This window comes from Desmodus rotundus, chromosome 3, assembly GCF_022682495.2.
Source record: "Desmodus rotundus isolate HL8 chromosome 3, HLdesRot8A.1, whole genome shotgun sequence".
Taxonomy (NCBI): domain Eukaryota; kingdom Metazoa; phylum Chordata; class Mammalia; order Chiroptera; family Phyllostomidae; genus Desmodus; species Desmodus rotundus.
The window spans coordinates 113,642,327-113,667,071 of record NC_071389.1 but is presented as its reverse complement, the minus strand read 5'-3'; the positions used below and the strand labels follow the sequence as shown (position 1 = coordinate 113,667,071).

General features: G+C 40.7%; 1 protein-coding gene across 8 annotated transcripts in view; it reads left to right on the top strand.

Annotated features, from left to right (window-relative positions):
• SPATA13 (spermatogenesis associated 13) overlaps positions 1-24,745 on the top strand; it is a 357,951-nt gene that overhangs the window by 235,178 nt on the left and 98,028 nt on the right. The gene's annotated exons all lie outside the window — the stretch shown is intronic.

Sequence of the window (24,745 nt, the reverse complement as noted above, 5' to 3'; positions counted from 1 at the left end):
AATTTATATTGTATTTTATAATATTCACATAGTAGATAACTATTAGTATTTATTTTAATATAAAAGTCTTAAATTACATAACATTAAATAAAAATAGCTATACCTTTCCCCAGCACAATAGAAATACTTCTAATTCATGTGGAACAGGTTTTTATTATCCTTTTCACACTGTTCTTTCAGTTAATAAATGTTTCTTCATCTCTGCAGTAGGGGTGAAAAAAATATAAAGATGCTGTTCATTCTCTTTATGACCCTACAAGGTACTTGAGGAAACAGCACCAAGATGCAATACAAGAAATCAAGTACAAGGCAACATAAAATGAAAAAGAGACAAGGATGCTGTGGAAAAAGATTTTTAGGCAGGGTGCTTAAATATTTGTGACTATGTCATTGAATATGACAGTTTTACAGCTAGAAGAACCCGAGTTTATGTCCCAGTTCTTACACTTGCTGTATGACTTTGGTCATGTGACTTATTCTTTCTAAGTATTACTTTGCTACCCCCAAACATCATGTATGATTAAGTTTGTGCTGGAAATTTTGAGAACTAGATCAGTTTTGAGAGGTGGTGTAGTATGGTAGAGAAGAGGTCAGATTCTGTTATTTCATCGTTGTTTAACTCAGGCCTTCTGCTGTGTGGCCTTGGACCTCCCTGTACGTCTCTGGGACTCTGTCCTCATATATGAAGTCAAGGTCATTGGAATTGCATGTAGATTGGAGCCAAGAACAATTAGACTGTTCTTGGTCTTTTTACATATGTGGGCATTTGATACGGAATCTGGAGAATGAGCAGAGCAAGGAGAAAACATTTAAAAGCTATAAGAAGCTAAGTAGGTCCATGTAATATACTGCAATATAACATCTGTATTAATACTATATGGGAAAACAAAACATAGAAAAGATAGAAAACACTTAGAGGACAGGAAAGTCATTACTCTGGGGTGTGATGTTTTTATAAAGTCAAGAAAAGATTACAGATTTTATAAAGTCAAGAAAAGAATTGTTTTAAAGTTCTTCTTTAAAACAATTCTGGTTTCTTTTTACATATACTTGAACAGCCTATTACAGTGTCTGGCACTTAATGTTCATTAAATATTATTTACATTATGAAAATAAATTGGCAGATTAGTAGAGTAGTATATTTCAAGAGACAATATTAGACATGGTTTCTAAATTAGACTAGACTATTGGATTGACTAGAAGAAGAGAACCAATTTAAGGAGATGACAGAGTTGATCTGAAATGAGCAACCAGCTGCCAGGTGTGAGTGAGTAGTGATTAGATATTTTGGAAAAGTGGAACTTAGTTATTTCAAAATCTTAACTTTGTGACAAAACTTTTTGTTGTTTTAGTTTTTATTATTTTTCAGTCTTTTCAGAAAAGACCCATATTTAGAGGAAAATACATATGTTAAATTCTGTTCTCCAAAACCCCCATAAACTGCTATCATATCTATTATATTGTATGATAAAATAGTTAAGTGTACAAAAAAGAGTGACAAAAGTCCTGACAATATCAATTCAATAGAAAGAAAGTATAAAGATTGAAGGAGTAAGTGGGACAATGGTGATTGGATGTAGATTTCATACATCAAAGTCCAGTTTTTAAAATGTGAAAACACAACGCCTACTGATTTTTGTGAGTGTGTGTCAAAGATTGCCTCAGGTCATTGATAAGGAAGCAGCAGGAATTGGCGCCCAGCTCACAGAGCACTGGGGGAAGAGCTTTAAATAACCCCTCAGGAAAGGCGTGCTATAATGTTTGCTAAGTTGCAGACAGACTAAGTTAACAAAATGGTTAATCTCCTTCAGGGCAGTAAAACCATAACCTTTACGATGATCTTTTCTGCAAGGCAGAAATTATTTGTATCTCTACTGGACAAAAGAATCTAGAAATTAACCCATAACTTACCTGAAAATGAGGTGTGTTCTAGAGAATGACATAATTTGAGGGTTGGGATGTGTTAGACCTGCTCAGGGGTGATATTGAAAGGTGGTCATCTTTTGCCTTATTTTCATTTCTGGTTAATTTTTACAAGTGTATAGAAGGGGCCATTACTACCACCAAAATGGCTGGGATGCCTGGGACTTCCGTCGTGTTCCCCGAGTCTCTCGGCGTGCACGGAGTTCCTGGAGACAGACTAGTGCCCTCGACTCAAGGTCCCCAGTAACATCTATTTGGTTTCTTAAAAGCAGAGCTGTTCTTCCAACAACTCACCCTCCCACCTTTCCTCTCCTGTTGGCTCATTTTGTTTCTGAACTGCTGTGCTAAAAATGTCTGGTCCCCAAGGCCTCCCTGCACCCATACAGACATCGACTCATAGAAAGCCACTTTACAAGAAAGCAGCAAACCTGCTTTGGATACACATTGCTTTGCTGAATGTTCCAGGAACAAGAAAAAAAAGTGTCTAGAGGTCTCTGAAACTCCATGCCATTCAATCCTTGAGACCCAGGGAACAAAATCACAGGAGTTGACCCCTAGTGCATCACTAGGTGTAGCCTGGGGTTACCACAGAGCTATCATTCTTAGTCACTCTTGTGGCAGTTCACATCAGTTTCCTAAATAAGTGGCTTGGGACTTTGAAAGTGGATGTATGCTTAAGCAAGTACGCAGGTGAGTTTTGTTTTACAGTCTCTCCTCTCTGTCCTTGTTCTGCAAAGCTTGGCTGTTGTGTGGCCTGTCCCACACGTCATCATTAGGGTGTGTTTCTATCGCTCAGCAAAGTTAGTGGAGTATCAGCAACAGCATGTTGCCACGGGATAGCCAGAGGGCATCTGAGACACGTGATACCCCTTCCAAAAGGACCTTTCTGCTCTTTATGTAAGGATTGTATTTTTAAGATATGCATTATATATGTTCAGGATGATAGAACTATAAAAACAGAGGAAACCTCAGAGGTTGTGAATCCAGCCCAATGCCATCTGCAGTCTGTGGCACCTGCCGCTGAGCCCTCCTCAGGTGGAAACCCTTAACCTCACCAGATGGCATGGTCTGTTTCTTTGATTGTTCATGAAGTCGCTGTCCCAGGATGAAAAACAACCTCATTCTATGCACCAATCTACCAGAGGGTGCACATGAGAATAAATCCTTCCATAGGAAAAAGCACTATGTTACCTTCCCTAAAAAGTGGTCTCTTTCAAGCTGAGTAGTATCTCAGGATCCCACAATTTATGAAAGGATACAGGTGGAAAATCATTGTCCAAACCAATCAACAGATTGTGTTTCCTTTAAGACGTGGTGCTTAGAACCAGACCCCAAATGAACAGCCAATGTATGGGTTTGGGGAGGGGTGGGAAAGCCTCCCTCTTTAGATCTGAGCTGTCTACTGTTTCTGTGGACCTGAAGGACTTTCTGTGGACTTTCTTTTCTTTTTCTTTTTAGATTTTATTTTCTTTTTATTTACTTTTATTTTTTAAATTATATTTCATTGATTATACTAATACAGTTGTCCCAAATTTTCACTCTTTGCCCCCTTTCACCCCCCTCTCCTGTGGGCAGTCTCCACACCATGTCCATAGAGCGTGTGTGTGTAAGTTCTTTGGCTACTTACTCCATTTCCTATTCTGTACTTTACACCCCCGTGGCTACTCTGTAACTACCTATTTGTACTTCCTAATCCCCTCACCTCTTCACCCATTCTCCTCCTCCCCCCTCCCATTTGGCAGTCTTCGAAACGCTCTCCCTATCCAATATTTGTCTGTTATACTTGTTTGTTTAGTTTGTTTTTTAGATTCAATTGTTGATATGTATTTATTGCCATTTTATTGTTCACAGTTTTGATCTTATTTTTCTTAAGTAAGTCCCTTTAACATTTTGTATAATAATGGTTTGGTGATGATGAACTCGAGTTTTTTCTTGTCTGGGAAGCTCTTCGTCTGCCCTTGATTCTAAATGATAGCTTTGCTGGGTAGAGCAATCTTGGCTATAGGTCCCAGCTTTTCATGACTTTGAATATTTCTTGTCAATCCCTTCTAGCCTGCAGATTTTCTTTTGAGAAATCAGCTGAAAATCTTATGGGAACTTACCTGTAGGTAACTGACCATCTTTCTTTTGCTGCTTTTAAGATTCTCTCTATTTTAATCTTTGGCATTTTAATTATGATGTGTCTGGGAGTGGGCATCTTTGCATCCATCTTGTTAGAGATTCTCTGAGCTTCCTGGACTTGCGTGTCTATTTCCTTCACCAACTTAGGGAGGTTTTCTTTCATTATTTTTTCAAATAGATCCCCAAGATCTTGCTCTTTCTCTTCTCCTTCTGGCACTCCTGTTATTTGGATGTTGGGATGTTTAAAGTTGTCCAGGAGGTTCCTAAACCTCTGCTCACTTTTTGAATTCTTATTTCTTCATTCTGTTCTGTTTGAATGTTTATTTTTCCTTCTGATCTAAACTGTTGATTTGAGTCCCGATTTCTTTCCCTTCACTGTTGGTTCCCTGTACATTTTCCTTTATTTCACTTTTCATAGCCCTCACTTTTTCCTCTATTTTTTTTTACTATACCCAACCATTTCTGTGAGCATCCTGATTACCAGTGATTTGAATTCTACATCTGATAGGTTGACTATCTATCTCTTTGTTGCTTAGTTGTATTTTTTCTGGAGCTTTGATCTGTTCTTTCATTTGGGCCATATTTTTTTTGCCTTGGCATGCCTGTTATTAGTAAGGGGTGGAGACTTAGGTATTCGCCAGGATGGGGCAACCAACATAGCTGGGCTGTGGCATTGTCTGTGGGGGAGGGATCAGAGAGGGAACAGTACTGCTTACTCAGCTCTCGGCTGGCTTTCAGTCACTTCCCCCACTATCCACAAGCAAATTGGGCCCTTCTGGTGCTGATTCCTGGGTGGGTGGTTTTGTATATGTTCTAGGACCCTGTGGGTCTCTCCAATGAACTCTCTTGTGAGGCTGGGAGTTTCTCTTCCTGCCTCAACCCCCACAGGTTTTTTCAGTCAGAAGCTTTGAGGCTTTATTTCCCCACACTGGAATCCTGGGTTGTGTGGTCTGTCTCGTTGACCAGTTGTTCCTCCGGGTTTATCCTCATACAAATGTGGGACCTCCCACTCCGCCAGCCACTGCCTCACCCAGTCCACCAGCCGCCACATTGCCTCGAGTCCTCTCCATCCAGGCTGCCCATCTCCGCCCCTCTTACCGGTCTGGATGAATGTTTCTTCTTTAACTCCTTGGTTGTTGGACTTCCATACAGTTCGATTTCCTGTCAGTTCTGGTTGTTTTTTGTTTTTAAATTTGTTGTTGTCCTTCTTTTGGTTGTGCAAGGAGGCATAGTGTATCTACCTACGCCTCCATCTTGGCCGGAAGTAACGCCTTTCCTACCAATCTTGATGAATGTGGATTCTTTAATTCCATAGTTGTCACACTTCCATTCTACTAGATTTCTGATGGTTCTGAGTGATGGTTGTTTTATGTTTTTATTGTAATTTTGATGTGGTTGTGTGAGGAGGCGAGCCGTGTTCACCTGTGCCACCATATTTTATTGGAATTTCTGATAACCACACAACAACATTAGATCACATTGGCCTCCTGGTTCACTACTTCTTTGGGTTCTTTGTAGTAAATTGTTTTTGTGTAATATTCCCATCTAAGCCATTTATAGGTAATTTTTAACCTAATTTTTAAACCTTAGCCCTGAATATGTATGGTAATAACCAACACCATTAATAATAATACATGTTTTATTAGGGAGAAAGAATAGTATGGTAGTTAAGAGCCAAGAACTGGAATCAGACTGTTTACAGATTCAAATCCTATCTCCTGTGCTTATGACTAAATGACCTTGAGATAATTTAATGTGATTGCCTCTGAAAGGTCCTTCCCCGGGCTCCTGGCACATGGTCAGTGATCAACAAATTAGAGCTGTTATAATTCACTTTGCCAGGTTCCCACTGAGCTCTTCAACAGACATTATCCTATTTAACACAACTACACCGAAGAACACTATTCGTCCTTTTTTCAGGTGTGGGAACTGAATCTCAGATGAGTTGTGTCACTTGTCCAGGGCTGTCTTGCTGCTGAGTGGTGCAGTGTTGATTTGAATAGAGGTCTGTCTGAGGCCATTTTTATTAAATGCCATTTATATTAGTATTTTCTGACCCATCCATTTAAGACTTACCTATCTTTTAAAAAACCTTTATTAGATATTTAATTTATACAAAGAATGGTTTTAACATATGTATAAGTTGGAACATTAATAAATAGCATATATGCACTACCCAAACTGAATTATAAAATGCCACCAACATCTTTGAATGTCCCTCCATGTCCTCAAGCCCCACCAACCTTTCCCAATTTGGGGATTATCACTTGTTAACTTTTCTGTATTGGTTTTGTGCACAAATATATTCCTAAACAATATTTTTCTTTGTATGACTGCCTAGTTGAATAAGCATAATGTATGAGATGTGAATATAAAGGAGGTTTGTTTCTTTGCTCCCTATATTCTCCTTACATTAGCTCTGTGATTAGTTCTTCCTCCCACTTGAAAACTCAGGCAGGTCCCGTGACTTTTCTAGTCACTTTTGGGTCATAAAAATCTCACAATTGCGTCGGGTTTAAAAAAGAACTATCATTTCTGTAATTCAAATGCTCGATTTCATGTAATAATCAAGCTTTAATCTGTCTTTAAAATTGAGGCTATTCATGTGGCAGGGCATGTTCCACACCCTGTCCCCCAACCCCATTCTTGGAAGTATTGCAGGTATTTCGAGCCCTTGTTCTTTCGTGTGAATTGTAAAATCAGCTGGTCAAGGTTATACAGATACAAAGTTTGGATTGGAGGTATCTCCAAATCTCGATGATGTAATGTTACTAGTTTTTCCATTACCTTAGTCATGTTAGTTTGATTATTAACACAAGGGGTCAGTTTCTAGATACTAATCTGTGCTGTGTACAAAACTCCCAAGTCCCTCGTCTGACTTTGCCACCCACTCAGCAGCTGTGTGCATATTTAAGTTTTAAATTAGTATACCGTACTTTATTTTTCAGAGCCATTTTAAGTTTACAGAAAAATTGATGGGAAAGTACAAAGTTCTCAAATTCCCCTGTTGTTAACATCTTACATAATTGTGGCACGTGTTACAAATGATGAGCCAATGTTCATACGTTATTATTATCTAAAGTCCATAGTTTACTTTAGGGTTTGTTCAGTCTTGGTGTTGTGCATTCTGGGGGTTTGGACAAATGTAAAATCATATGTATCAACCATTCCAGTGTGATTCAGAATAATTTCACTGCCCTAAACATCTACTGTGCTCTGCTTCTTCATCCCACTAACCTCCACTAACCCCTGGCACCCACTGATATTTTATTGTACCCATAGTTTTTCTTCTCTTTTTTTTCCATTTTAAAATCACTTTCATTTTTAAATTACAGTTAGCATACATTATTACATTAGTTTCAGGTGTGTGCCCCAATGATTAGACATTACATAACTTTCTAAGTGCTCATCCCAGCAAATCTCACACTCATCTGACACCACAGTTATTACACTATTATTAACTATATTCCCCATTTTGTACTTTACATCCCCATGACTATTCTGGAACATCCAATTTGTGCTTCTTAATCCCTTCACCTTTTTCACCCATCTCCCCAACCCCCATCCCATCTGGCAATTGTCAAAGTGTTCTCTATCAGTCTGTTTCTGTACTGCTTGTTCAGTTTATTTATTTTGTTTTTTAGATTCAATTGTTGATATATATTTATTTCCATTTTAATTTTGATCTTTTTTCTTCTTCTTCTAAAGAAGGCCCTTTAACATTTCATATAGTACTGGTTTGTTGGTGGGGTACGCCCTTAGCTCTTTCTTGTCTGGGAAGCTCTTTATCTGTCCTTCTATGCTAAATGATAGCTCTGCTTGGTAGAGTAATCTTGGTTGTAGGACCTTTCTTTTCCTCACTTGGCTGTAGGTCTTGCTAATCCCTTCTGGCCTGCAAAGTTACTGTTGAGCAATCAGCTGACAGTCTTATAGAAGCTACCTTGTAGATAACTAACAGTTTTTCTCTTGCACCTTTTAAGATTCTGTCTTTGTATTTAACCTTTGGCATTTTAATTATGATGTGTCTTGGCGTGGGCCCATTTGGGACTCTGTGATTCCTGGATTTGTGTCTAGTTCCTTAGTCAAGTTAGGAAAGTTTTCTGTCATTATTTTTTCACATAGGTTTTCAACTCCTTGCTCCTTCTTCTTCCAGTACCCCAATGATGTGAATGTTGGTACACTTGAAGTTGTCCCAGAGGCTCCTTAAACAATTCTCATTTTGGGAGATTATTGTTTTAATTTTTACTGTCCGATTGGGTATATCTTGCTTCCTATATTCAAAATTGCTCATTTACTTCTTGGCTTCATCTACTCTACTGCTGATTCCCTGTAAATTCTCCTGCATTTCAGTTAGCGTATCTTTCAATTCTGACTGGTTCTTTTTTATGGTGCTGAGGTCCTCACTAAGTTCATTGAGCATCCTTGTAACTAGTGTTTTGAATTCTGCAACTAGTAGATTGCTTGTCTCCATTTTGTTTACTTTTTCTAGAGTTTTCTGTTTTCTCAGTTGGGCCATGTGTCTTTGTCTCTCATTTTGGCACCTTCCATGTGTTTGTTTTTATGTATTAGGTAGGGCTGCTATGTCTCCCAGGCTTGGTAGAGTGGTCTAATAGAGTAGTTCTTCTGTAGGATCCCAATGGCTCAGTCTCCCCAGTCATCCAAGCTGGGCCCTTGAGATGTGCACTGTGTGTGGGCTGTGTACTGTGTACATCCTCCTGATGTGGTTGAACCTTGATTGTTGTTGGCATTTCAGTGGAAGGGATTTACCCCCAAGCCAATTAGCTTCAAGGACTGACTGCCACCACCAACCTCCGAACATTGAAGAGAATCAATGTTCTCTTGCAGGGTCCCACCTGTGCAGGGTCCCTGCACAGAGAATCAATGTGCAGGGTCCCACCCCACAGAACAGGGCTCTGGTGCCTGCTGAGTCAGCCCCTTGATGTGTCACTTGTGGAGGTGGTTGGGTGGTGGTGCTACGACATGGTCTGAAGCTGTCCTCTGAGGCCTCCCTGCATTGCAGGCTGAGATCAGATGACACCTGAATTCTGCCCAGGGCCACCTGACATGAACTACAAGGCGATCTGCAGATGGCTTCTACTTGTTCTGGGCTTGGAGGTATCCAGGTGAGGCCAAGCTGTGATTCAAGGCAAGCTGCCATTAATGCCAGGGCTGGGGACACTTAGTGAGAGGCACAGGAGTCCTGAAGCCAGATGCTGCTTGTATGAGAGATTTTAAAAAGATTTGAAGCATGAAACAAGACAGGCCATTTGTATGGAAAAGGCAATGAGGAGAAGTTTGGGGAAGTGTGAGAGTTGGGTGTGGTGGGGTCTCAGGGAATCACCAGTGCTGGACAAACAGTGTGTGAGCCAGGTTGATGGAGTCACAGGTATGGCACTTGCCTGCCAGCTCTGTCAGGGGAGGACTTATTAAGGACACAATGGCTCCCGCCAGTTTTTTTTTTTTTTTTTTTTTTAGTTTTTCTCTCGTTTTTTCTGCTCGATCCTTCTGCCCTTTCCCCCCTCTCACACCCACTAGCCAACAGCTGTCACCTTGCTATCTGTGAGTCTCTCACTGTTTTGCTTGTTAGGTCATTTTGTTCATTAGATTTCACTTAGCATATTGCTCTCTGGGTAAATTCCCGCTGAGGCAAAGGGTCAGATTTTCTTCGTTTTTATAGCTGAGTATATTCCATTGTGTAAATGTCCCATATTTTTTATTCACTCTTCTACTGATGGACACTTGGGCTGCTTCCAAGTGTTGGCAATTGTAAATAGTGCTGCGGTGAACATAGCAGTGCTTATATCTTTCAAATTAGGGTTTCGAGTTTCTTCAGATAAATACCCAAAAGTGGAATTGCTGGGTCATAAGGCAGTTCCATTTAATTTTTTGAGGTAACTCCATACTACTTTCCACAGTGGCTGCACCAGTTGGCATTCCTACCAATAGTGCATAAGTTTTCCCTTTTCTCCACATTCCTACCAACACTTGTTGATTTATTGATGATTGCCATTCTGACTGGTGTAAGGTGGTTATCTCATTGTTTTATTTGCATTTTTCTTATGACTAATGATGTTGAGCATGTTTTCATATGGTGAAAGTAGACATCGCTGTCTTGTTCCTGATCTTAAGGGAAACACTTTTAGTTTTTGCCCAATGAATATGATGTTGGCTGTGGGTTTGTCATATATGGCTTCTATTACATTGAGGTATGTTCCCTTATTTTCCACTTTGCTGAGAGTTTTTATCATCACTGAGTGTTGGATTTTATCAGATGCTTTTTCTGTGTCTTATGTGGCTTTTATCCTTCATTTTGTTTATATGAGGTATCACGTTTATTAATTTGTAGATATTGTACCAACCTTGCATCCCTGGAATAAATCTTATGCAATCATGGTGTATGATCATTTTAAAGTATAACTGGATGCTGTTTGCTAACATTTTGTTGAGGATTTTAGCATCTCTGTTCATCAGGGAAATAGGCCTTTAATTTTCTTTCTCTGTAGTGTTTTTATCTGGTTTTGGAATTAGGATAATGCTGGCCATGTAAAATGAGCTTGGGAGTCTTCCATCCTTTTGAATTTTTTGGAATAGTTTGAAAAGGACAGGTGTTAGTTCTTCTTTGTATGTTTGGTAAAATTTACCTGTGAAGCCATCTGGTCCAGGACTTTTGATTGCTGGGTTTCTGTTTTTGTTTTTTATTGCTTCTTCAATTTCACTAGGTGTAATCAGTGTTTTCTGGTTCTCTGGTTCTTCCTGATTCAGTTTTGGAAGATTGTGTTTCTAGGAATTTACCCATTTCGTCAGATTATCCAATCTGTCTGCACATAGTTGTTTGTAATATTTCCTTACAATCCTTTGTATTGCTTTGGTGTCAGTTGTTACTTCTCTTTTATAGCTGACTTTATTTATTTGGGTTCTCTTTTTTTTAGTGATGAGCTTGGTTGAATTTTGTGAATCTTGTTTATATTTTCAAAGAAACATCTCTTGGTTTCATTTGTATTGTTTTTTGGGCTCCATTTTTTGGACTCTGCTCTGATCTTCATTATTTCCTTCCTGTACTCACTTTGGACTTTGTTTGTTGTTGTTTTTCAAGTTCCTTTAAGTGTAAAGTTAGATTATTTATTTGAGATTTTTTCTTGTTTCTTTAGATAGGCCTATAATGCTATGAATTTCCCTCTTAGGACTGCTTTTACTGTGTCCCATAGATTTTGGGTTGTTATGTTCATTTTAATTTGTTTCAAGGTATCTTGATTTTTTTCTGTATCTCCTTGTTTAGCCATTCATTGTTTAGTAACAATTTATTTAGCTTCCATGTACTTGTGTGTTTTTCAGTTTTTTTCTTGTGATTGATGTCTAGTTTCATGCCATTTTAGTTAGACAAAATGCTTGGTGTGATTTCAGTCTTCATAAGTTTCTTGAGACTTGTTTTGTGTATAACATGTGGTCTATCCTAGAGAATGTTGCATGTGCACTTGAATAGAATGTTAATTCACCTGCTAGAGTGAAATGCTCTGAAGATATTAATTAAATCCATCTGAACTGGTATGTCACTTAAGGCCCCTGTTTTCTTGTTGATTTTCTGTCTGGAAGATCTTTCCACTGATGTCAATGAGATGTTAAAATCCCCTACCATGACTCTATTACTGTCAATCTCTCACTTTATATGCATCAATATTTGCTATACATATTTAGGTGCTCCTATATTGGTTGCATAAATGTTTATATGGGTTGTATCTTATTGTCGGAGTGCTTTATCATTATGTAGTGTCCTTCTTTGTCTCTTGTTTTCAAGTCTATTTTGTCAAATGCAAGTATTACTTCCTCAGCTGCTTTTTAATTTCCAGTTGCATGAAATATCTTTTTTTATCTGTTTATTTTTAGTCTGTTTATATGTTTCATTCTGAGGTGGGCCTCTTGTAGACAGTGTATATATATGGGTCTTCTTTTCTCTTCTATTCAGCAACGCTGTGTCTTTTGATTGGAGGGAGCATTTAAGCTGTTTGAATTTAAAGTGGTTATTGATAGGTATATATTTATTGCCATTTTGTTCTTTTAACTATGTTTCTCTGTTCCTCCTCTTCCTCCTCCTCTTCTTTCATAAACAGGCCTTTTAACATTTCTTGTAATACTTGTTAGGTGGTTACAAAGTCCTTTAGCTTTTTCTTGTGTGGGAAGCTCTTTATTTTCCCCTCAGTTTTAAATGAATAGCCTTACTGGTTAAAATAGTTTTTGTTGTAGTTCCTTGCTTTCCATCACTTTGAACATTTCATGTCAGGCCTTCTGGCCTGAAATGTTTCTGTTGAGAAGTCAGCTTACAGTCTTATGGGTGTTCCCTTGTAGGTAACTAACTGTCTTTTTCTTGCCGTTTTTAAGATTCTCTCTTTGTTTTAACCTTTGCCATTTTAATTATGGCATGTCCTGCATGGGACTGACCCTCAGCCTGACTGAATGTGAGGGTCAACCAGGGCACAGTGTATAAGCTGCTGTGCAGGTGCTGGCCACACAGAGTAGAATTCGCCTCAGCAGGTTCTGGTGCCTGCAGGGGTCTCCCTTTGGATATGCTGTTTGTGAAACTTACTGGATCCTGCTCCGATATTGTGTAGCTGGCCACTGGGTGTGTTGGTTCTGGGCCCCTTGGGAGGGATCTGGTAGAGACCAATGTCGGACACTGCCTGTGACTGGCCCTTGGCAACCTGTTTGGAGCTACAAGTAATCCACAGCTTGTGATTGCCTCTTTTGGGCCTGGATGTACATGGGAAGGACCAAGCTGTGCACCACAGCTAGCTTTCACCAGTACTGGGCCCAGAGGCAGATCAGCAAAAGTCCCAAGGTACCCCAACAAGAATCACTTCTGTCTGCCTCAGCCTGCTCATTGCCTGCTAGGCTCAGTCACTGAAAGAGCCTCTGGCTGTACTCCTCAGGATGGGGTAAACTCTGCTGGGTGGGGTGAGAGGGAGTCTACATGATAGGGCTATTGCTTTCCCCTAAGCTGATGTTGCACTCCCCCAAGAAAGATGGTATCTGTGGTGTGGGAGAGGGACTCAGCACAGGGATCCTGGCAGCTGTCCCTTCAGTACTCTTCCCCAGATTCAAACCCAGACACAAACCTCACACAACTCTAATCTGCTCCACCCTCCCTCCACAGAAGCCCAGGTTGAGTAGCTATGAAGGAAATATTGTGCATTGGCCCTTTAAATGGGTGCCTGTGTCTCTTAGCAAACTCCTGCCTCTCCCTGAAGGACAGAAACCCCACTGCTTTTCACAGCCAGATTTATGTGGGCACCTCTTCCAAGCTCTGCTGCTCTGGGTTGGGGAGCCCAGATTGGGGTTTAGGCCCCATTCTTCTCAGAGGGAACCCCCCAGGGCTGACATATCCCTGTAGAGCCTCAGCTGCTGTCTGTTGGAGCAGGGCCAGCCTTTTTCTTGTTTCTGTTTTTCTAACCAGCCTCATTGTGGCTTCTTCTGTAAATCCTTGGGTATAAGACTTTTTTCCAGCTAGTCTTCACTTGGTTATTCAGAATGATTGTTCTATAATTTATTTGTAATTCCAGTTTCATCCTGGGAAGAGGTTGGTATAACTTCCACCTACTCTGCCACTCTACAGGAAAGTAGTTTTCCTCTGCCAGCACTTCTCGTCTGGGAAAAAGCTGCTCCACCAGCTATTGCCCTGATGCTGGACAATTCTTTACTTTCCATGTATCTCTGGTGCCTTTCAAGCTGCTGCCCTGGCTGTAGAGCTCATAGGGAGTGAGTCTGTTTAAGTCCATGCCAGGGCTGTTAAGAGGAATTGCCTGGGACTCAAGAAGCCTCCACCTCCCTTAGCAGAAATCCCTGCTGGTTTTTATAGCCAGAAGTAATGGGGACTTCTGTTCCTGGCACTGAAACCCTGGGCTAGGGGGCCTGGTGTGGGTTGGGATCCCTCCCTCCTCAGTGGGACGTCCGCATCTGAGCTATCCCTCCAATTTTTATCTGCCATGTGTGGGTGTGGGACCAGCCTGTTCTGCTTCTCTGTCCCTCCTACCAGTCTCAGTGTGGCTTCTTTAATTCCCTAGTTGTTGGACTTTCATTCAGCCAGATTTCAGGTTGTTCTAAATGATGGTTCTGTAGTTTAGTTGTAATTTTGATGTGGTTGTGGGAGGAGACAATTACTGTGTTTACTTGTGCCACCTTCTTGCCCAAAAGTCCCTTTGCCTTTTTCAGAATGTCATGTAGATGTAGTCACACACTATGTAGCATTTCAGGATTGGCTTTTTTTTTTTTTTCACTAAGTAATATGCTTTTAAGTTTCCTCCAATTCTTTTCATGGCTTGATAGTTCATATCGTTTTACCACCAAATAATGTTTCATTTGCTGGATGTACCACAGTTTATTTATCCACTCACCTACTAAAGGACACCTTGGTGGTTTCTAAGTTTTGGCAGTTGTGAATAAAGCTGCCATAAACATTTTAGCTATTTAGTTTTGATCTCTTGGGTCCTCATTTGTAAAATGAGACATTGAACAGAAGTTTTTATTGTTTCTAACACTCAAAAGTCTCCTATGTGAAGGAAACTGACTGCCAGGAACAGGAAGAAGAAAATGGGTGACATTTTGGAGTCAGGAGTAAGTGGCTGCAGCCCGGCCTGGAGACGGTGGGAAGGCATTCATTCCACTGGGGCTAGCGTTGGAATCCCAGGACACTGTTTCTTAGTTTACCTGACTAGTATGTCAACCTATTACCAATTTGCATATGGAGCTAGAAAGAAAGGACTGGAAAGTGGCAAACATAGATGAATGTATGTGCTTAGCTGGCCAGATAATAAATCAGCTTGAAAAACGAGCAATAAGAAGGATGACTCATGGTGAGCCTCAGCACACAGCATCTGTCATGGGCCTGGCGCTCTGCTAGCAGTGCCCACCGGCCTGTTCCCAACACTGTGCGAAGTTAGACGTCCTATTCTGAATCTGACCAGGAGGGAGGTGCATGGAAAACTCACCAGCCCTGGGAGTGCTGCATGTAGATGACTTTTGGATCACATCCAGGATATACCCCAAAAATAACATTAAAAAGTATTTTCCCCCCAGTTTTATTGAGAAATAATTGACATTCATCACTATGTAAGTTTAAGGTATATGGCATGATGGTTTGATTTAACATATACTGTGAAATTAGTACCACAGTAGGTTTAGTTAACATCCATCATCTCATACATACAATAAAAAAAAGAAGAAAGAAAGAAAAAAGGAAAAAAAGTTCTACTTGTGATGAGAACTCTTCACAGGATTTACTCCAACAGCTTTCCTATATACCACACAGCAGTGCTGGCTATTGTCATCACGTTGTCCTGTACATCCTCTAGGACTTACTCACCAAAGGGCATTCTTGGGAGAGCTCTTGATTGTTTGGCTGAAGGCCTCTCTTTGTGACTCTAATCCATACAAGTAACAGGAAGCAGGTTTTCTCTCCTGTGTAATGTAGGGTTGGGCCAAGGGGAAAAGCTGAGGTCCAAATAGGCAAATACTAAGAAATCAAAATGTTTGTTTAAAGTCTCTAAAAATAGTGCTAGAAAAGTCATCAAGAGAGCTGGTTTACAAGGCTGTTGGTGAAGAGGATGGAAAACTTGTGAGGGATATTATGGATTTCTCTAAGTTGGGGATTTGGGAACCATACTGTGGCTCTTTTGACTGAAATTCATGACACAGATGCTTTATCTTGAATTTTGTGATCTGTTGTCTAAATCCTCTTCAGAATGTTTATTAGACTATTCACATGGCAATTAAGATTAATAGTTTTTATTTTATACTTTTAACAGCCTTACTGATATAAAAATAAAATTCACTCACTTCAATCGTACAATTCATTAATTTTTAGTAAATTTATAGAGCTCTGCAACCATCAGTACAATCTAATTTTGGAACATTCCCACCATCCAAAAAGGAAACCTCATGACCATATACAGTCACTGCTTATTTCCGCCCTCGGCCCCGGCAACCACTACTCACTTCCTGTCTCAATAGGTTTCCCCTTTCTGGACATCTCAGTATGTCACTAGAACATGCAGTACATGGTTTTTGTGTCTGTCTGTCTTCTTTCATTTAACCCTTTTAAGGTTTCACTTAGCTTTTGAGGTTTATCCATGTTGTAGCAACATTCACTTTTATACAATTAAAATTAATGGCTCTATGATATTTGACTCCTGTATTGGTTGATACATCTGAGTATATTATTATTCTTGCTTTTAAAAGATAATAGGTAAGGATATAATTTTGTGTCCTTTTGTGAGTTTGTTTTAAATGCTTCTAGGACTAGTCCTGGCTGATGTGGCTCAGTGGATTGAGCACCAGCCTGAGAACTGAAAGGTCATCGGTCAGGGCACATGGCTGGGTTGCGGGCCAGGTCCCCAGGTGGGGTTGTACGAGAAGCATTATCTCTGATTGATGTTTCTCTCCCTCTTTCTCCCTCCCCTCTCTCTGAAAATAAATAAATAAATTTTAAAAAATAAATAAATGCTTCTAGGACTAAATTTCAGAAGGACACTCATAATCTCACTGTGTAGAAGATTTTGATCTTGCTGTGACTGGGCCCCCAAACCTACTTTTGAGGGGAAGCTGCTCAGTGACAGCTGAGCAGCCATAAACGTTTTGCTCATGATCAAAGAGGGCATTTGGTCCCACGGAGAACAGCTTATTCTTGAGACTATCCTGGGCACTAATGTCTGCCTCAGCAGTTTCTCATCTGCACCAGAGCTGGACAGACCACCCAGCCTGCAGAGCCCATGGACCTCCAGGTCTAGTCTCATCAGAAACCCACCTTTCCTATTTTTTAGCTTCACCTGTATTTTGAGGTACAGTATTAGAATGCTGCTGTGACTTTTTGTGCATGTGCAAATTGGGGAAGAAAATTAAAATTGAGGTTTAATACCTGAAGGGAGTAGGAGGAAGATTCTTGCATAATAATATATAATAGACCCACTGTTCCTGTTCAGAAGACATCGGTAGAAAAAAGTGACAACTCTCTCATTAGGTGGGTTTTTTCCCACCTAATTTTCTTCTGATTCTCCATTTACATTTCTTATTATTTAAGATAAGAAATTTTCACTGAGCAAAAGGTAGCAAAGCACTCACTGGAGATCAGAATAATGTTATAAACACCTCTTATTTTGTGAAATACAGAATGATAAAGCTGAAGTATTCCACATGCTTGTCCAATTTGGTGGTAGACTAGTTGATAGGAAATAGTAAAACTCTAACTTAGGAAGCAAGAAATAGCTCCTAGCATTATGCTGTGATTGTTATTATGTGTAGGTTTTTGAAGAAGAGATATTTAAAGTTGCTGCTTTCCAAGCACCATCCCCCCACCCCGCCCTGCCTGCAAGTGTAAAGGACCATTTTATAGAGGGTGTAAATTAGTTCCTGGGGAATCAACACTTAACAGAACAGGAAGAAATACCAGATCTAGCACCTTAACTTTTTTCATGTCTTATCTCTAAATTCCACACAAAGAAGCCTCAAAGACACCAGCTATCTTTCATGAAGTCTGTTTCGGTGACTGGTTAGTTGGTTGGGTATCAAGTCAAGTAAAGGGACAGGACTTCTGTGGCCTTTGACGTTGTTGCCTTAAATATCACTACTGAGTATTAGACATGGTGTGTAGGTGTCTGTATGTTACATGTAGATGGGCGGTCCCGCGTGTGTATCAGGAGAGCATGACTTCAGTAATGTGGAGCCTTCCCTTTATTGCATGGCTGTTTCCTGAAGGTGAGAATTGGGATTGGCTCTTTCCTGTGGCTTAAGTTCAGTGGGCCTTCCAATTCTCAGATTTCTTATTTCTCTTCTTTCTTAGTAGATAAGAAATTGGAAACCCTTTTTTGATATTATAAAATACATGTGATTCACAAGAAGAATTTGGTGGTGTTTCCCATAGACAGATACGTTTCCTTTGTAGACGTCTAGACTTAATGTTTAGAAAGAGGCCCTGAAAGTTTTATCAAATATTTACTGAGCTGCTATTAGGTGCCAGACACTGTGATGCACACACACACAGGTTAGGGCAAAAGTAGGTTTACAGTTGTTCTTATGGAAAAATAATACAAAAATTAATAAATTATACAGGAAGAACTCTTTCACATATTCACGACAGTAGACCTACTGTAGCCCCGCCCTGGGTATGCACTATATGGGTAAAGATGACTAAGACTGGTCCTGTCTTCAAGGGGTTTGTACTGGTGGGGGGTGCACCAGCCATGCACGAGCATTATTTTACATGTGGGTGTGTGTTAGATACAGACTTGCCAACAACATCATGGTTTAGCGCAGGACTTGTCACTTGGGGGGAGCCATTGGAGAAATTTCACTTCCTTAATTGAATGTCATAGGTGGTGGTGGTAGGAGGCAAGTCACAGAGGGCATTGTGAGGAGTAACAGCCAGGAGGTCACCAGAGCATCTGCTACCCATCAGACACTGGTGCAGGAATCATATTACTGAATCCTCACTGTAGTCATCTGAGGTCTCTGGTACCATTATCCCACTGTACAGATGCGAAATCTGAGGAAGCTTTGTGCGCAGGGTCTATATCTGAAACTATAGGATAATTGTGAATCTTCCCAAATCATATATTTTGGGAAATTTAAAATAATTTAACTGGTAAATTATTAAAGGCACTGTGGTTTTTCATTATCTTAATTTTAAATATTTTTAACTGGAACTTTTTTGTAGTAAAATATACGTATTATAAAGTGTAACATTTTAACCCTGTTAGGGGCACAGTTTGATGGCATTGAGTGCACAACATTTACGTTGTTGCACAGTCATCACGACCATCCGTCCACAACTCTTCCATCATCCTAAACTGAGACTCTGTGCTCATTAAACACTAACCCCCTCCCTATCCTCACCTCCTGGCATGCATCCACCCTCCCACTTTCTGTCTTGGTGAGTTTGACCACCTTAGGTCACTCATATAAGTGGAATCATACATATTTGACCTTTTGTGACTGGCTCTTTTCACTTAGCATAATGTAGTATCATATTGCAGAATCATTTTCCTTTTTAAGGCTACATAGTACTCCATTGTATTTATATATCACATGTTCTTTATCCATTTGTCAGTTGATGGTTATTTTGGGTTGTTTTTACCTCTTGGGTATTATGAGTGATGCTGCTATGAACATAGGTGTACAAATATCTCTTCAAGGATCTGCATTCAATTCTTTTGGGTATATATCCAGAAATGTAATTGCTGGATCATACAGTAATTCTGTGTTCAATTTTGGGAGGAACCGCCATACTGTTTTCCACAGCGGCTGTACCATTTTACATTTCTACCAACAGTGCAAAAGGGTTTTAATTTCTCTACGTCGTTGCTAACACTTATTATTTTCTGTCTTTTGGGTAATAATCATTTTTAATGGGCGTGTATGGAAAGCATTGTTTTTTTAATAAAAACAAACCTTATGGAAAGAATGCCAAATTTGTGTGATTTATAAGGTTAAATCCTGGAATTTTAAATTTCCTTCAGTAACCTACTACCTCAGCCTTTCCCCAAGGTGTGAACTGGTTCTCCTGCCAGGAGAGGCAGTTGCAGTGGGTTAAGAGCTCATGGCTTCAGTCAGATTAGCTGATACAGATGCTGGCTCCATCACTTTCTCCCATGTGATTTTAGGGCCCAACCTCAGATTGTGCACCTGTGAAATGGGTTTGATAACAGAGGGTGGTTGTGACTGCTGAGGATACTGGTTATATAGACTATCTCCATCTCCATCTCTATCTCTATTCCCATCAGGGGTAATTCAGAGGAAAAGTTTGAGCAGCACTGCTCAATGGGGAGCTCTTGAAGAGCTTTCTCTAGGAAGTGACAAGCCTTGTTCTTATTGGCGGCCAACAGCTTTGAGAGTGGGATTCCTTTGTCATCAAGCTGGAGGGAGGCACTGAGTGTCAGGTGAGGCTCAGAATTGCTTTTTAAAATCAAAAGACCTAGTGGCCTCCCAGAATAGTGAGGGAACTGGGAGGAAGAAATTTTTTCCAGTGGTGACCTGTAATAGGAGGTTCAGTTCCCAACAAGAAGATTATCGTGTGCCCTGTATTCTTGTTGGTTAGATGGCACACAGTGGTTCCAATTTGACTGCTCTACTGTGGAATAAAACACACAATACGCATGTACCCAAGGGAGACTGAAGTCCACAGCCTAATTTCATCATCTCCCAGTGCTAGCAGGATTCCAGGGAGGCAAAATCAATAGAGCCGAGTTCTCAGACGTCCGGATGGCAGTTCATACTGGCTTTTCTGAATGAGCTGCCTCATGTCAGTCAGTCATGAAAGGCCTGATTGGGATGTAGCACCTTCCAGATTGATCTTTAGCTGCCAATAATTTTAACCCTTCAATCCAGAGGGTCCCCAGATGTTCTCAGTTTGTGAGCCCTGGTGTCTCAGTGAGTCTTTTATGAGCCTTTAAGCCAAAAGAAATAACCAAACATTTTATTGATTAAGTAGTCTGAAAAGGGATGTTTCTAATTGTAGAGAAAAAGAAGAGAGTTAAGAAAAGCTTTGGCTTCTTCAGAAATTAATGTGCTGGGTTTAATTCATTCCAAGCGTAAGTCTCAAGAGATGACTATTCACTCCACTGAAGAACACATATAGGTTTTTGGTGGTGGTGTTTTTTTGAACCAAAAGTTTTACAAACTTATGTGGAAAAACACAAAATTCCTGGAAGGTAGGAATCTCTAGTTATGTTGTTGTTTTCTGGACAAAACTGTGATGTGTAGAATAGGCCCACATCGATCGTGGCTTCTTGGGCCTTGCGCAGCACTGGGAAGCTCTCAACACATCAGCAGGGGCCCGTTTTAGCACTGCTAGGGTAAGAAATGGCTCTGCCAACTTGGTCAAGAATGGTACTTAGGATCAAGCTGATTGTAGGAATTCATGAAAACACCATGTGATCACAATAGTATCAACAGTATGTTAAAGGACCCATTCTTTCCTGTTTCTCTGTTAAGACCAGTTATACTTTTGTTGTCTCAAGTGGACAGAGGTAAAAGAATTCATTTAATTTTTAATTTTAAAAGGTTAGTATTTTTGTTGAAATTAGATTGTTTTAGTTATGGTGCAGGGTGAGGGAATTGAAGATGAAAAGGCAGTTTTTGCCGAAGGTTATCTGATAAAATGAAAACAGGACCTTTGTCTTGAGGTGACCACATCCCCTCCACGCTCTTGGAGCTCCAGGAGTGGCCTGAGTAATAGGTGTGCAACTCCCTAGTCTTCATACTAAGTCCACCCTGTTTGGCTGTCTCCCTTTCAGTTCCCTCTTCTGGACTACGTGTCTTTAGCTGTCGCCTAAGAGGTGCTTCTCAGGCCTTTGCACTGGCCCATCCCCACTAGTGTCAGTCACTTCCCCGAGTGACAGGATAACCTTGGATCTGTGTCTCAAGCTCAGACCTCTTTTGCCAACTCCAGGTCCAGGGTATTATAGTTGTCTACTGGACATGATGCAAAGTCAATATATTTAAATTAGAACTCCTCATCTTTCCACTCAATCCACTCCCCTGTAGGCCTTGAGAGTTTGTTGCCATTCTACCCAGCCTGTCACTTGGATCACACTCGTGTCTTCTGTCTCCCTCCAACTTCCTTCTCCCTTATCCCACACACCCAATTGGTCCCCATACCATGTTGGCTGTATCTCCTGTCACCTCTCCCCATCTCACAGCCACCTCTCGAATCCAGGCCACCACTATCTCACACTGGCGACTGTGTCAGCCTCACAATTACCTCCACTGCCTCTCATCTTGTCACCTTTGGATCTGTGCAGGTCACCTGCTGCTGAAGTTCTCATAACCCTTGGAATAAACCTTAAAATCCTTAACATGGTTTAGAAGGTCCTAGCCTCTCCCTGCCCACCACCCTCCACCCCGTTCTCTACCCCAGGCTCTTGGTAGCCCCCACTTTCCATTGGCTTTCTGGTCCTAGTGCTAATGTCACTTCCTGAAGGAGGCCAGTTCAGGTATCATAGCAATAGCTTATTTAATTCTATATCTTTTCCCCCTTGGCAAAAGGTCCGTGATGGCTGAGATAATGCGTGCACTTCACCACTCTACTCCTACTGTCTCCCCCAGCACCAGTCAGACAGGAGGAATCCAAGACACATTTGTTGAATGAATGAGCAAATGATGCCTCATACAAGGTTCTTTCTTGTTAAAAGATGGAGTTTCGAAACAAACCACAGGAACTTCATTTAAATTGGTGTTTCTTTCATCAATGTTTCTTTCTAATTTACGTTCACTCAAATGATGGCAGTCTTGGTTGACTTTGCAGATGTTCTTATCTGCGCATGGCCCTATCCTGTTTACATAACCATCCAGGGCAGCGACTGGTGCCAAACCACCAGACTCTTGCATCAGAACACTTGGTCTAGGAGGGACTATTAGGACTTAGAGAGTTGATTGACATATCATTATAGTTCTGAAATTACAATTAGAAGAAAACTGAACTAGCAAACTTTGGCCGTTTTGGGGGGGGGTGGTATGTGAAGCAGGGTTGTTTTCTAAATGAAGTTTGAATATAGTTAAAGTGGTCACTTGGGAGCACACACTTAAACAGTTACTTTGCCGTATATTGGAAAATGTGAAAGGCGGGCTTTGCTTGGTGGACAGGCAGGCTTAGACCCACAATCCTGTTTCCGCAGAGGTACCTGCTCTGCCATACCACTCCTGACCTTGAGCCCTGAAGTCACTGCCATTGGGGAAACAGCAAGCAACAATCAAACAGGTTATGCTCAGAATGTGCAGAGATGCTGGGTACATACAGGTGGGGCTGGCAGGCAGCTTAGCGTTGCTGACTCCATGGTGGGTCTGCCCTTCTCATGCAATAGATGTTCCAGAGGAAACAACAGCAGCTTGCTTGTTCAGGCTGGCCTGTGTGGCTTTGCTCTGTCTCTATAGCATCGAGGACATTCCTGGACTGAAAACTAGGAGGAAGGTGGTCACAGGCAGGAGTGACCTCTTGCATAATGGAACATTGTTGGGGGGTGAGCAGGCAGGAGCCAAGCTGAGAGCAGCCCAAGGACAATGAGAGGAGAAAGGAACGTCAGAGGTTGCCAAAGCCCAAGGCATCTGTTTCCAAATATTGCGAAGTGTCCTTGTCATACCAGAAAGGGGACTGAGCTCATCTTCCTCTGCTACCCTAGAAGCCTCTGAGCCAAAGAAATTGGGTTCATCTTTTTATTAACTATTATTAACTTAGTTTTTGATCATATTACATACTATTAGTAACAGATTATTTACATTATGGATTAAGTGGGATTGGGCAAATAATAGGAGAATCTTACAGTACAATGCTTTTTAAATTCTGAAAAACTTAGAATACTACTTGCCAAAATTTGAGACATCTGTTATTTATATCTCACAGTCAGTGTTGAAAAGAGTCTTAGGGTGTGTATTACCCACATGCATGGAAAACAGGTGGAGCTGATTTAAAAGCTCGAGCTGAAACAGTGGCATTAAATAGATTTTTAGTTTCAGAGACCACATTCCCTCACATCCAAATTTAGCGATTCCTCTGCTGGTACCTTACCATGCTGACCGTATGTAGTCTGCATCTGGTGGTGACCTCTGAATGGTCAGCATGGCTCTAGGGAAGAGACTGTGTTTCCGTTTGCTACTCGCACAGCCGTGACCTGTGCATGGGAGTGCCACCCTCCCAGGCTGCATGGGATGTGTTACTTTTGCGTAAGTCCAGATGCATATCTAATAAGCTTAAGTCCATTAATTTTCCAACTAAGTACAATATTGTTTGGACCATAAGATGCACCTAGGTATTAGAGGAGGAAAATAGGAAAAAAAATGTTTGAAGCAAAAAAAGTGGTAAAATATTTAATAACATAAATAACATAATATTTCACCAACGTAAATATAAGCTACATTCAGATTATAAGACACACCCCCATTTTCCTCCCAAATTTGGGGGGTGCATCTTACAGTCTGAAAAAAATACGATATTTCTCTTCTTTTTGATCTAGAAATTGTGGTTTGGAATTCTATTTTCTATTAACCTAAAACTATAAAGTTTATGCTTTACAAAGAAAGGTGTCATGCTGTGAGCATCATTAATGTTTCAGTGAGAATATTGTTTTGTTTTTGCTTTTTGCTTCTTATAACAACCCTTAAAATACTCTCAAAGAAGTGTTAGGATCACATTGAGAAACCTGAGGCCAAAGACGGGGTGTGACTGGCCCAGGTTTCCAAAGTTACTACAGAAGGCAAAGTCGGAACCCAGGCCTGGGAAATCCAAGCCTCAGCTCTTGGCCCTTCACCTAACCTGCCTTGAGTTGTAACTCTTCGTCTTGGCCTTACCAAAAAGGACATTCCCTGGTCTTGTCAGCCATCCCTGGGTTCTTGGCAACTGCTCTCAGAAGATAAATCTGTTTCGATTAAGAATAGGGACTCACTTTCTATAGGCTATTGCCTTACAGAAGGGATCCCCTGGTTCATCTTGTCCTTACCCTTTGCAACAGCTTGGACGAATCTGGAGAGTATTATGCCAAGTGAAATAAGCCAGTCAGAGAAAGACAGGTACCATATGATCTCACTCATATGTGGAATCTAGTGAACAAAATAAACTAACTAAACAGAAACAGACTCATAGAGCACAGCTGTCAGAGGAGAGGGGGTTGTGGGGCTGGGTGAAAAAGGTGAAGGGATTATGCAAAAAATATATATAAATTCATAGACACGG